The sequence below is a fragment of the Mustelus asterias genome, chromosome 8 (assembly GCF_964213995.1).
Source record: "Mustelus asterias chromosome 8, sMusAst1.hap1.1, whole genome shotgun sequence".
Lineage (NCBI taxonomy): Eukaryota > Metazoa > Chordata > Chondrichthyes > Carcharhiniformes > Triakidae > Mustelus > Mustelus asterias.
The window spans coordinates 107,226,396-107,240,832 of record NC_135808.1 but is presented as its reverse complement, the minus strand read 5'-3'; the positions used below and the strand labels follow the sequence as shown (position 1 = coordinate 107,240,832).

At 43.5% G+C, this 14,437-nt stretch overlaps 1 protein-coding gene across 2 annotated transcripts in view; it reads right to left on the bottom strand.

The window, feature by feature from the left end:
* The window catches only part of LOC144497424 (very long chain fatty acid elongase 4-like), a 44,993-nt gene extending 32,178 nt beyond the window's left edge, over positions 1-12,815 (bottom strand). Inside the window, exon 1 of one of the 2 annotated variants that reach the window (XM_078218682.1) lies at positions 12,396-12,815. The gene's annotated coding sequence lies outside the window, so the exon portion shown is untranslated. Of the gene's footprint in view, positions 1-11,585; positions 11,891-12,395 lie in introns of those variants that run through there. The other variant, XM_078218684.1, reaches the window with a different exon arrangement.
* Between the last annotated feature and the right edge of the window lie 1,622 nt (positions 12,816-14,437).

Genomic DNA, 14,437 nt, shown 5'->3' with positions numbered 1-14,437 from the left:
GAGATCCAGAGGAAAAGAATCCCAGAAGACAAGATTGAAACCTAGCGAAGCAGATCACTGTTGAATATGTCTGAGCGGGAGTGACTTTTGGAGAGAATTCCAAAGCAAAATTTTCAAATGTGAAGATTGAAAAAGACAAAGTTTTAGTGAGATTGGTTGGCACACAATCTGACAAACATCTGGGTGGGTTGTCCAGACATCTATGGAATTGGGTATGGTTGTTTTTGCCATCTATTGTGTAGTTTTTAAAAATTCATTCATGGGATGTGGGAGTCACTGGCTGACTCTTAAATGCCCATCCCCGAGGGCATTTAAGAGTCATCCACATTGCTGTAGATCTGCAGTTACATGTAGGCCAGACCAGGTAAGGATGACAGATTTCCTTCCCTAAAGGACATTAGTGAAGCAGATGTATTTTTCCAACAATTCCAGAATTTTTTTCATTGAATTCAAATTTCACCATCTGCCACGGTGGGATTCGAACCCAGGTCTCCCAAGCAGTACCCTGGGCCTTTGGAGTTCTTGTCCCGTGATGATACCATTACGTTATTGCCTCTCCTGAAGTGTGGTGTATCCAACCACAGTTTGCCTGTGAATTCATGTGTACCTTCTCCTCCAACATTCAGATAAGTATAAGATACTGTAAATTGTTTTATCTTTTTGAACTTGTATGGTGGTAAAGTTTATACTTATTTGCCCTAACTAGATCTCTTATCCTTCCCCCCCACCCAAAACATCGAATGGTGCAAAAATCATAACAGTAAATCACAAATAAATTTACATTACGTTAAAAATGTATTTTCAGGACAAGGTTACAAAACCATCCCTTAATGGAGGGCCCAGCATCTCATTGTAAAAGAACCAGCATGGCACAACAGCTTGCTGGCAAGTCCAGAAATAAAATTAGCCTGTTGACAGGCACACTTCTTCCTCACTATATTTGGGGCTTTGAAACACAGAACAATTTCTAGGCAAGCAAATCTTCGGCATTTTCAATGATTGGCAATTCTCACTGTCAACTGTTATAAAACAAAATAATCTGGCCACTTATGTTCTGCATCTGGAAACCTTTGGACATCACCCTTCTGTCACCGGAAATAGACTTCACAACACCAGCTCGCCCAACAATGGGTACTCCTGAATTTATGGCTGCTGCTTCTACGTCTCACTTACTGTTAGACAGCAATGCAGTATGCATAACTCAGGGAAGCTATTAAGACAGTCGAACGCTTCAAAAACAGCCAACAAGAATGCCACTAAAACAATAAAATTACATGAAGCACTAACTTTTAATCTTCAATAAAAGATAGAGAAAACGATACTGAGCTTTTAGTCACTTAACCTAACATCTCCACCTTTGGCTCAGTATCAATTGTTGTCCAAATCTCCTTCTGTGAAGTGCCGTGGAACATTTTTCTATTTTGAAGGCACAAATATACGCACACATTTGTTTTTATAATTGCACACATTTGTTTTTATAATTGATAAACCCAAAATGGTACAATTCCTGATGAAACCTTTTTTGACAATAAAGCAAAGTTTTCCCTCTCACAACTATTAACAAAAGGAGACAGCCCCACGAAAAGACCTTAAATTGTCCACAACCTTTTCTACTGGCACTAAGTTTCAATAAGTGGGAAGAGGAGGAAACACACAGAACACAGAAGCAATGGACAGGTCAAGTTATACAACTTTCTTGATCGTGGGATGGAAGCAAAGTAGTTCTCATAAGGCACAGTTGGTTTCAGACAAGGACGAAGCAGAAAGTTTGCTTGGAGAAATCAAGAATCAAGAAAACTCCATTTTGCTCGGAAATAAGTTTAGCAGTTGTTAAGCCACATCAATCTAGTGGCAAGTGCTCAAGGTACAAGAAGTACTCATTCAAGCAGCTAATAAAAAAGGAATTCTGAAGTAGTTTGAATGAAGCATAAATAATACAGAAAAATGGAAATATGGCAGCTAATTTCCATACAGCGGGGTCCCACAAATAGCAATGTAATAATAACCAGATAATCTTTTTGAGATGTTGACTAAGGGACAAACAATGGCCATGACAACGCAGATGACTCCCTTGTTCTCCTTCAAAATAGTGTCATGGGATCTTTTACGCCCACTTGATAGGGCATGCATGGTCTCGGTTTAACACTGCATCTGAAAGACCAACAGAAATAAGGTCTGACTGTAAACTTTAGGCAAATCCTTACTTTTAAAGCCACGTCCTCTACTTCATATCATAAGTAGATCATCATTCCCTAAACACTGTACTAATAATGCCACACAACCAACCAGGAATTTGTCTCTGATGAGAAATTATTGAACCAAATTATTACCGGACAATATTACAATATCTGTTAAATCAAACAGCAGCAATGGAAAAAGCAGTTGATTTGTGTTCTCTTCCTCGCTGCTAAAAACAATTTGATTGCACAAGCGCATAAAAAATCACCCTGCTAACTGCATGAAGAATTATCATCCTCTTTTGCATTCGTTGTTAGTGAGAGTTGTTAGAGGGTTGATTCATGAAACCCTTTCCTGAATCGTGTTAAATTAATATGCAGGAGCAACTATTTTCACAAGTCAATTAACTGATCCAAATCAGAAATTCCACATTTTCCAGATATAACACAAAAAAGCCTCAATTTCAAACCGTATTCTGAATACATCTCAGAATTACTATTACTCCGGACTTGAGTGTGGGGCAACCACCGGAATTAACTTATCTTCTATAGTACCTGTAAAGGAGGAAAAGTCTCAAGGTCCTTCAAAGTGGAGCAATCCTGGAAAAGTTAGGAAATGACCAAAAGCAGGGCTGTGGATGGGGTTTGAGACGGCTTTTAAAGGCAAGGAGGAGCAACAAGGCAGAGGGCAATTTTGATCTCGCTGTCCCAAACAGGATATTAAATTATTGGAGAAGCTACAGAAAAGAACTGCACACTTGATCCTTGACTGCAAGGGAAATAACACGAAAGAAATTAAAGATAGACTATTATTTCCTGTTTTAAAAAGAAAAGGCTGAGAAGACAGCTGATAGAATTGTTCGGACAAATCGTATCCAAAGTAAGCACTTCTGGCAAATGCAGAATTTCAGTGCAAAGGAACATATCTACAAATGAAAGACAATGAATTAAATCGGAAATGCTGGAGAAACTTTTTCTTCAATTAAAATAGCACATGGAACAGATTACTCACACACATTACTCACACAGATTGCCTTCATCCCTGCTTTTGGTCATTTCCTAACTTTTCCAGGATTGCTCCGCTTTTGTTTCCTCACTTTGAAGGACCTTGAGGCTTTTCCTCCTTTACAGGTACTATAGAAGATAAATCAATTTCGGTGGTTGCCCCACACTCAAATCTGGAGTAATAGTAATTCTCAGATGTATTCAGAACACCGTTTGAAATAGAGGCTTTTTAGTGTTATATCTGGAGAATGTGGAATTTCTGATTTGGATCAGTTAATTGACATGTGAAAATATTTGTTCCTGCATATAAATTGTGGTTAAACAAGAAATCATAATGAGTCTAAAAGGAATCAGAGTAGGTTCACATTAACAAACGAGATTCATGGTTAAAATTGCACCAAGGGAATACTATGGCTCGGTAGGCTAAAATGAGTGCAATTTGTCTTCTGTAAGTGTTATGCTACCACTGTATTTTAATGGTGGCTTCAGCTACATTTCTTCGATAGCAAATACCCTTTTGAAATTTATCTATCTGGATGTTAAATCGATGAACCTGATTCAAAAGACAACAAAATCCTATGCAGACCATCTTAACAGCTATGTTATAATTATATTGACATAGCACTCCACAATGATCTCAGAAAGGTTACTGAAACCCAATTAGCATTTCTGCCTTTCCTCATAGTTACAGATTATTTACCAATAAAATTGTTACCCTGGTACACACCCAAATAATCTCGTGTCAATTCAACCTTTGAGATTAGGCCTCTTCCAACTAACCACCTATGACCTGCCTTTTTATAAATAAAATCATCAACTTAACTTCCTCGAATGGAGGTTGACATTCTACTTCCTGGACAATCAAGGTTTCTTTGCTCGCCCTAAATGAGCAATATTCATGACAATAGTGCCAAACTGCTTTTCAAAAACAAATGTTTGGCTATACATGTAGTTCCAACAAGATATCACCTTTCCATAAGTACTTATTCAACTTTCCCATATATATTTTTGTATCAATGTATTAAGAAATGCAAATACTTACTTTAAATTTAAATTCGCAGTCGAAGTCAGGAACTAGGGCATTCTGTACATGCACCAACCAAGAAGGAGCCACATGTGCAGTAAGTTTTTTTTACATTCTTCAGGCTGGGAACTGGCCCCGCGCAGAAAAAAATTAAGTGAAATGGCACAAAGCCGCAGATCAGGTGACCTGAACCAGACTACCATTGTGCAGTGTCTCTCCCAGGGAGCAAGTCATGAGAGGGGGGGCATAGGGAATGGAACAGAAAGAGGACCCAGAAGAAAGTCCCAAGCAGGAACAACAACAGGGATTAGAAAGAGTTCCCCAAGGAAGTTTCAGGTAAGGGACTACGAGCAGGATTGGAAAGAGGTCCCTTAAGTAAAATTAGGATTAAGTAGTAGTGAAATAGGCTCCAAATTAAAGACAGAGCAGCAAGGAGCAGACTTCAACCAAAGTGGGCTTGAGAGAAGCACAGAGGATCCAAAGATGCAGCCTACAGTTGGTGACTCTGTGCTGTAGGCCAGAAGGGTAAAGGTACCCTTTTGGAACAGTGGTGTTCTGCTTGGCATGGCCAAAGTTCTGAAAATGTGCTTGGAAAGCAAAGCTTGAGTACACTTAGAGATCTAGGGTAAAGGATTCTCAGAACACAAGATTGAAACCCTGGGGATGGATCCTTGATGAAGCCATTCCAATGGGAGCACTGTTTGGAGATAATTCCCAGGCAGTTTCTTTAAACGTGGAAGTTGAAAGGTTTCATAAAACAGAGTTTCGATGAGACCAGTTGGCCAACAAGTATGATAAGTGCCTGGATGGGTTGTTGAGAAATCCTGGACAGTGTTCCTGACCACAGTTTGCTCATTAGGTAATATGTACCTCATACTTCAACATACAAGATAAATATGGTAAATTGTTTTATCTTTTCTAATTTGTATGTTTCTCTAAAGATATAGCTGGGGTGAAGGAATAGTGAATATCTTAAACCATCTCCTTGTGTTCATACTGAGGTATTTCCAAACTTTTTCATAGAATCATAGAAACCCTACAGTGCAGAATGAGGCCATTTGGCCCATCGAGTCTACACCGACAACAATCCTACCCAGGCCCTATCGCCAGAACTCCACATATTTACCCCACTAATCCTATGCATCCCGGGACACCAAGGGGCAATTTAGCATCAACCTAACCTATACATAAACCAGCCTCCCATCCATTGACTCTATCTACACTTTCCGCTGCCTCAGCAAAGCAGCCAGCATAATTAAGGACTCCACGTACCCCGGACACTCTCTCTTTCATCTTCTTCCTTCTGGAAAAAGATACAAAAGTCTGAGGTCACGTACCAACCGACTCAAGAACAGCTTCTTCCCTGCTGCCATCAGACTTTTGAATGGACCTACCTTGCATTAAGTTGATCTTTCTCTATACCCTAACAACGACGATAACACTACATTCTGTACTCTCTCATTTCCTTGTCTATGAATGGTATGCTTTGTCTGTATAGCGCTCAAGAGACAATACTTTTTACTGCATGCTAATACATGTGACAATAATAAATCAAATCAAATCTTTGGTCCATGGGAGGAAAACAGAGCACCCAGAGGAAACCCACGCAGACACGGGGAGAATGTGCAAACTCCACACAGACAGTGACACAAGCCGGGAATCGAACTCAAGTCCTTGGAGCTGTGAGGCAGCAGTGCTAACCACTGTGCCGCCATGTCGCCCAGAAGGAGGCCATTTGGCATATCAAGCCTGCACCAACAGCAATTCCACTCAGGCCTTATCCCCATAAGCCCACATATTTACCCTACCAGTACCCCTGTCACTAAGAATCAATTGATTATGGCCAATCCACCTAATCCACACATCTTTGGACTGTGGGAGGAAACGGGAGCACCCAGAGAAAACCCACGCAGAACGGGGAGAACATGCAAACTCCATACAGATAGTGACCCGAGGCCGGAATTAAACCCGGGTCCCTAGCGCTGTGAGGCAGCAGTGCTAAGCACTGTGCCATCGTGCCACTGTATCTGGTATAATAGTTCACTTTTACTTATGTTTTATTATGTGTTAAAAGTCCATCAGCAGACTCATGTGAATTTGTTCAACAACTTTCCTCCATGGTTTAAAAAAAAAGAGGATCTATCATGCCAGGTTTCACGTGGTGATGTCCACGTCAGTATCGGTAAGAGTGACAGCCGCACAGTCTTTGTGGAGATGAAGTCCCACCTTCACATTGAGAATAACCTCCATCGTGTTGTGTGGCACTATCAACGTGCTAAATGGGACAGACTGCGAACAGGTCTAGCAACTCAAGACTGGGCATCTATGAGGTGCTGTGGGCCATCAACAGCAGCAAAACTGTACTCCAGCACAATCTGCAACCTCATGGCCTGGCATATCCTCCTCTCAACCATTACCATCAAGCCAGGGGATCAACCCTGGTTCAATGGAGGGTGTAGGAGAGCATGCCAGGAGCAGCACCAGGCATACCTAAAAATGAGGTGTCAACCTGGTGAAGCTACCAAACAGGACTACTTGCATGCCAAACAGCATAAACAGCAAGTGATTGACAGAGCTAAGTGATTCCATAATCAGATCCAAGCTGTGCAGTCCTGCCACATCTAGTCGTGAATGGTGCTGGACAATTAAACAACTCACTGGAGGAAGAGGCTCCACAAGTATCCCCACCCTCAATGATGGAGGAGCCCAGCACATCAGTGCAAACGAAAAGGCTGAAGCATTCGCAGTAATCTTCAGCCAGAAGTGCTGAGTAGATGATCCATCTCAGCCTCCTCCAGTGGTCTCCAGCATCTCAGATGCCAGTCTCCAGCCAATTCAATTCACTCCACATGGTATCAAGAAATGGTTAGAGGCATGGATACTGCAAAGGCAATGGGTCCCGATAACATTCCAGCAATAGTACTGAAGACTTGTGCTCCAGAACTTGCTGCTCCCCTTGCCAAGCTCTTCCAGTACAGTTACAATACTACCCGACAATGTGGAAAATTGTCCAGATATGTCCTGTACACAAAAAGCAGGACAAATCCAACCCAACCAAATTCTAGCCCATCAGTCTACTCTTGATCATAAATAAAGTAATGGGACGGGTCATCAACAGTGCTATCAAGCAGCACCTGCTCAGTAATAACCTGCTCAGTGACACCTAGTTTGGGTTTCACTAGGGTCACTCAGCTCCTGACCTCATTACAGCTTTGGTTCAAACATGGACAAAAGAGTTGAGGGAGAGGTGAGGTGAGAGTGACAGCCCTTGAGATTAAGGCCGCATTCAACCGAGTGTGGCATCAAGGAGCCCTAGTGAAACTGGAATCAATAGGTATTAGAGGGGCAAACTCTCTGCTGGTTGGAGTCATACCTGGCACATAGGAAGATTGTTGTGGTTGTGGAGGGTCAGTCATTTCAGCTCCGGGACATCTCTGCAGGAGTGTGTTAGGTTTTTTAGGAAACATTAAGACAGACAAATCCCCAGGGCCAGATGGCATCTATCCTAGACTCCTCAGGGAGGCGAGAGATCAAATTGCTGGGCCTCTAACAGAAATCTTTGTCTCTTCACTGGACACAGGAGAGGTCCCAGAGGATTGGAGGATAGCAAATGTGGTCCCATTATTTAAGAAGGGTAGCCAGGATAACCCGGGTAATTATAGGCCGGTGAGCTTGACGTCCGTGGTAGGGAAGTTGTTGGAGAAGATTCTTAGAGATAGGATATATGCGCATTTAGAATTGAATAATCTCGTTAGCGATAGACAGCATGGTTTTGTACGAGGGAGGTCATGCCTCTCAAATTTGATTGAGTTTTTTGAGGTGACAAAAACGATTGACAAGGGAAGGGCCGTGGATGTCGTCTCTATGGATTTTAGTAAAGCGTTTGACAAGGTCCCTCATGGCAGGCTGGTGCAAAAGGTTAAATCTCACGGGGATAAAAGGTGAGCTAGCTAGATGGGTGGAGAACTGGCTTAGCCATAGAAGTCATGATGTGGAGATGCCGGCATTGGACTAGGGTAAACACAGTAAGAAGTTTAACAACACCAGGTTAAAGTCCAACAGGTTTATTTGGTAGCAAAAGCCACAAGGTTTCGGAGCCTTAAGCCCCTTCTTCAGGAGAGTGGGAATTCTGTTCACAAACAGGGCATAAGATGACACAAACTCAATTTACAGAATAATGGTTGGAATGCGAATACTTACAGCTAATCAAGTCTTATAACTTGATTAGCTGTAAGTATTTGCATTCCAACCATTATTCTGTAAATTGAGTTTGTGTCTTCATATGCCCTGTTTGTGAACAGAATTCCCACTCTCCTGAAGAAGGGGCTTAAGGCTCCGAAACCTTGTGGCTTTTGCTACCAAATAAACCTGTTGGACTTTAACCTGGTGTTGTTAAACTTCTTACTGTGTTTAGCCATAGAAGACAGAGGGTAGCAGTGGAGGGGTCTTTTTCCGGTTGGAGGTCTGTGACTAGTGGTGTTCCGCAGGGCTCTGTACTGGGACCTCTGCTGTTTGTGATATATATATATATATAAATGATTTGGAGGAAGATGTAACTGGTGTGATCAGTAAATTTGCAGACGACACGAAGATTGCTGGAGTTGTGGATAGTGATGAACATTGTCAGAGAATACAGCGGGATATAGATAGGCTGGAACATTGGGTGGAGAAATGGCAGATGGAATTTAATCCAGATAAATGCGAAGTGATGCATTTCGGTACATCTAATGTAAGGGGGAGCTATACAATAAATGGCAGAACCATCAGGAGTATAGACACACAGAGGGACCTGGGTGTACAAGTCCACAGATCCTTAAAAGGTGGCAGCACAGGTGGAGAGGATGGTGAAGAAGGCATATGGCATGCTTGCCTTTATTGGACGGGACATAGAATATAAAAGTTGACATATGATGTTGCAGCTGTATAGAACGATGGTTACACCACATTTGGAATACTGCATCCAGTTCTGGTCGCCACACTACCAGAAGGACATGGAGGCTTTGGAGAGAGTACAGAGAATGTTTACCAGGATGTTGCTTGGTATGGAGGGTCTTAGCTATGAGGAGAGATTGGGTAAACTGGGGTTGTTCTCCCTGGAAAGACGGAGGATGAGGGGCGACCCAATAGAGGCGTATAAAATTATGAAGGGCATAGATAGAGTGAACAGTGGGAAGCTTTTTCCCAGGTCGGAGGTGACGACCACAAGGGGTCACGGGTTCAAGGTGAGGGGGGCAAGGTTCAACACAGATGTCAGGGGGACGTATTTTACACAGAGGGTGGTGGGGGCCTGGAATGCACTGCCAAGCAAGGTGATTGAGGCAGACACGCTGGGATCATTTAAGACTTATCTAGATAACCACATGAACAGACTGGGAAGAGAGGGATACAAAAGAATGGTCTAGTGGGCACATGAGCGGCACAGGCTTGGAGGGCCGAAGGGCCTGTTCCTGTGCTGCATTGTTCTTTGAGTCCCTCAGGATAGTGTCCTAGGTCCAACCATCTTCAGCTGTTTCATCCATGACCTTCCCTCTGTCAGAAGTGGGGATGTTCGCCAATGATTATCCAATGTTCAGCATGATTTGCGACTCCTCAGATACTGAAATTGTCCATGTTCAAATGCAACAAGATGTGGACAATATCCAGGCTTGGTTAAGTGGCAAGTAACATTCACACCACCCAAATGCCAGGCAATGACCATCACCAAAGAGACACTCTAACCACTGTCCCTTTAAACTGAATCCTCCATGTCAATATCCTTGGGGTTACCATTGACAAGAAACTCAATTGGACTCGCCACATAAACACAGTGGCTACAAAGGCAGGTCAAAGGCTAGGAATACTGCGGCGAGTAACTCACCTTCTGACTCCCCAAAGGCTGTTCACCATCTACAAGGCACAAGTCAGGAGTGTGATGGAATACACCCCAGTTGCCTGGATGGGTGCAGCTCCAACAACACTCAAGAAGCTTGACACCATCCAGGACAAAGCAACCTGCTTGATTGGCACATCCACAAATATCCACTCCCTCCACCACCCTCAGTAGCAGCAGTGTGTACTATCTACAAGATGCACTGCATAAATTCACCAAGATCCTTAGACAACACCTTAAGGGCAGCAGATATATGGGAGCATCACCACCTGCAAGTTCCTCTCCAAGCCACTCACCATTCTGACTTGTAAATATATCATCGTTCCTTTGCAGTCACCATATCAAAATCCTGGAATTCCCTCCCTAAAGGCATTGTGGGTCAACCCACAGCCCGTGGAGTGCAACGTTTCAAGAAGGCAGCTCACCACCATGTTCTCAAGGGCAACTAGGGATGGGCAATAAATGCTGGCCAGCTAACGATGCCCATGTCCCTTGACGGAATAAAAAAACTGACTTGCCCAGTATCAGCTGAGATCGTAACAGTGTTTCAATAACCTAATGAGATTATGATTATGCTCACAGAAGGCAATCAATGGGATTACTTTAAATAAATAATGCATCTTTCACTGCACTTAGAATAATAGAATACCGACAGTGCAGAAGGTGCCATTTGGCCCATCAAGTCTTTACTAACTCTTTGACAGAATATCTTACCCAGGCACACTCCCCCTGCCCTATCTCTGTAACCCCACACATTTGTGTGGAGATGCTGACGTTGGACTGGGGTGAACACGGTAAGAAGTCTCACAACACCAGGTTAAAGTCCAACAGGTTTATTTGGTAGCAAATAAAACCCCATTTGGTAGCACTGCTCCGAAAGCTTATGGTATTTGCTACCAAATAAACCTGTTGGACTTTAACCTGGTGTTGTGAGACTTCTTACCGTGTTCACCCCACACATTTACCATGGCTAGTCCACCTACACATCTTGGGACACTAAGGGGCAATTTAGCATGGCCAATCCACCTAACACTTCAAGAATACATCTTTGTAAATTGGTAGCTTGTCACTTTTATTCAGAATTAACAGGACTCTGGTGTGATCTTCACCCAGTGTTCATTGGCACAACCACAATTGCTCTGGCCTGACTGGTCCATCTCACAGAACCAAGCAGATTGTCATCTAACCAGAATTGGCAGGTAGATATTGGACAAACTAAACTGCCTCTGCAACTGCGGTTGCAGAGGCAGAAGAATAGCTATCTGATTATTTTTTTTCTGTTTGGACCCTCCCTGTTCGACTTTTCTGTTTTTTTTTGTCCTGAAACAAACTCATTGTCTTCAGGTTGAAAGCATGAAAAACAGGCATCAATGTTCTTTTCATAGAAACCTTTCAGCTCACAACAATCTTATTATCTCCATTCTTTCTAACTCCTCTTTTGATAAGTCAAGCGTCTTTTAAAAAAAAGTCCCGGAGAGCTGAATATAGTACGGACCTCCTCGGCGTGAACTTGCTGGGCTTTTGGGTACCCTTTCTTGCCACTCCCCTGTGCGTTTGTAATCTCCAAACCGTGCACGTTTTTTTCTCTCTCTCTTCCCCTCTCTCTCTCATCAAGTTAGACAGCGTTCCGAAGTTGTGGTGTCGTGAAAAAAGCGTCAAGAGGGATGACTAGTTCTTCCTTTACTGCTAATTCGTGCGCCCGAACGGTCTGAAACACGCCCGGCACTGCAGGGCAGGGCTGCTGCAATGGAACCTGTGCTCCACTCAACAGGAAACGACCCCAAAACTGTCCCAGTGTAGGCCCGCATCGATCTCAATGCAGTGACCGCTATCAGAGGGGGTTGGAGGGCGAACAAAAATAAACTTAACTTGGAATTTCATAAAGTTAGCAACCTGGTTAAAAGTTAGTTTTATTAACGTGGGAGACAATCTGAAGCACGTATTTCCAAATCCTCAAAGATAAAAGTTTTGTCAATATAAAAACTTTTTTTTAAAAAGCCTTAACTTGGGATAAAGGCCGGTTTCATAAAGTTAACATCGGTAACCCGGTTAAAAGTTAGTTTTACTAGCGTGGGAGACAACCTGATGCACATATTTCCAAACCCTCCAAAATAAGGTTTTGTCAATAGGGAAAAACTTTTTTTTTAAATTACCCAAGAAAATTCTACTTTTCGTAAGTGCATCCTGTGCACATTCAACAAGTGATGTAATCAATAACGGGCAACGCCACGCCTCGGTAAGAGGACAAAAGGCGTTCTCCAGCCACACTAGGACATCTTTGTGCGGACGGGAAGGTTCGCCAAGCCCCCCCGACACTCACCTGGCCGCCGCGAGTCCCGCCAGGTGATGCCCCCGCGTGCGGGAGTGAAGACAGCGAAGGAGAGAGAAAGGCGCTCCGGGAAGTGAGCAAACAGCAGCAGCCTGACCCCCTCACACACAGCCGGAGAACAGCGTCAGCCTCTTCCCCTGTCTGCTGCGCATGCCTGACATCCTCTTCCAATGCAAGAGCCACTCTTGTCAACTAGTTTTTGTCACACAGGCTCAAGAACCATTGCTGTGTTTTTTTTTTGGTTGAGAATTAATGTATTCCCCTCCCCCAGTTAGAGTAATACACCAAATCCAGAAATGTCAAAATATGTTTGCACATCCATTTTCCAGTCAGCTCTAACTATATAAGATGAGAGGTCACTCAACACCAGGTTATAGTCCCCAACAGGTTTATCTGAAATCAAAAGCTTTCAGATTGCTGCTCCTTCGTCAGGTGAAGTGGAGGCAGGTGTTCTGCGCAGGCACGGAATATGTAGGCGGAGTGACGATAGCCCTACTAAATATATATTTATTAGTGTCACAAGTAGGCTTACATTAACACTGCAATGAAGTTACTCTGAAAATCCCCTGGTCGCCACACTCCAGCGCCTGTTCAGGTACACTAAGGGAGAATTTAGCATAGCCAATGCACCTAACCAGCACACTGTGGGAAGAAACTGGAGCACGCGGAGGAAGCCCATGTGGACACAGGGAGAATGTGCAGACTCCAAACAGACAATGACCCAAGCCAGAAATCCTGGTGCTGTGAAACAACAGTGCAAACCCCTGTGCCACCATGCCGTCCCAACGACAGAAGAGGCAACATATTTTATTGTTTATGCCCATTCATCCTAAATGTGTGGGACCAGACAGTTATAATGCAGGCAGCACTGTATTCTACAGATATAGCTCTTGGGGCTAAAGGGATCAAGGAATATGGGAGAAGGGGAGATCAGGATATCAAATTTGATGATCAGCCATGATCAAAATTAACAGCAGAGCAGGCTCAAAGAGTCGAATGGCCTACTCCTGCTTCGATGTTCTATATTTCTGTGTAACTTTTAAATGATTGTCCCTTAAGGTTAATTGTGTAAAGCGGATAGGAAACAGAGGGTGGTGGTTGATAGTAAATATTCATCATGGAGTGCGGTTACAAGTGGTGTACCTCAGGGATCTGTTTTGGGGCCACTGCTGTTTGTAATATTTATTAATGATCTGGATGAGGGTATAGTTGGGTGGATTAGCAAATTTGCTGATGACACCAAAGTCGGTGGTGTGGTAGACAGTGAGGAAGGGTGTCGTAGTTTGCAGGAAGACTTAGACAGGTTGCAAAGTTGGGCCGAGAGGTGGCGGATGGAGTTTAATGCGGAGAAGTGTGAGGTAATTCACTTTGGTAGGAATAACAGATGTGTTGAGTATAGGGCTAACGGGAGGACTTTGAATAGTGTGGAGGAGCAGAGGGATCTAGGTGTATGTGTGCATAGATCCCTGAAAGTTGGGAATCAAGTAGATAAGGTTGTTAAGAAGGCATATGGTGTCTTGGCGTTTATTGGTAGGGGGATTGAATTTAGGAGTCGTAGCGTTATGTTGCAACTGTACACAACTCTGGTGCGGCCGCACTTGGAGTACTGTGTGCAGTTCTGGTCCCCACATTACAGGAAGGATGTGGAGGCTTTGGAGAGGGTGCAGAGGAGGTTTACCAGGATGTTGCCTGGTATGGAGGGGAGATCCTATGAGGAGAGGCTGAGGGATTTGGGATTGTTTTCGCTGGAAAGGCGGCGGCTAAGAGGGGATCTTATTGAAACATATAAGATGATTAGAGGTTTAGATAGGGTGGATAGTGATAGCCTTTTTCCTCTGATGGAGAAATCCAGCACGAGGGGGCATGGCTTTAAATTGAGGGGGGGTAGTTATAGAACCGATGTCAGGGGTAGGTTCTTTACCCAGAGGGTGGTGAGGGATTGGAATGCCCTGCCAGCATCAGTAGTAAATGCGCCTAGTTTGGGGGCGTTTAAGAGATCCGTAGATAGGTTCATGGACGAAAAGAAATTGGTT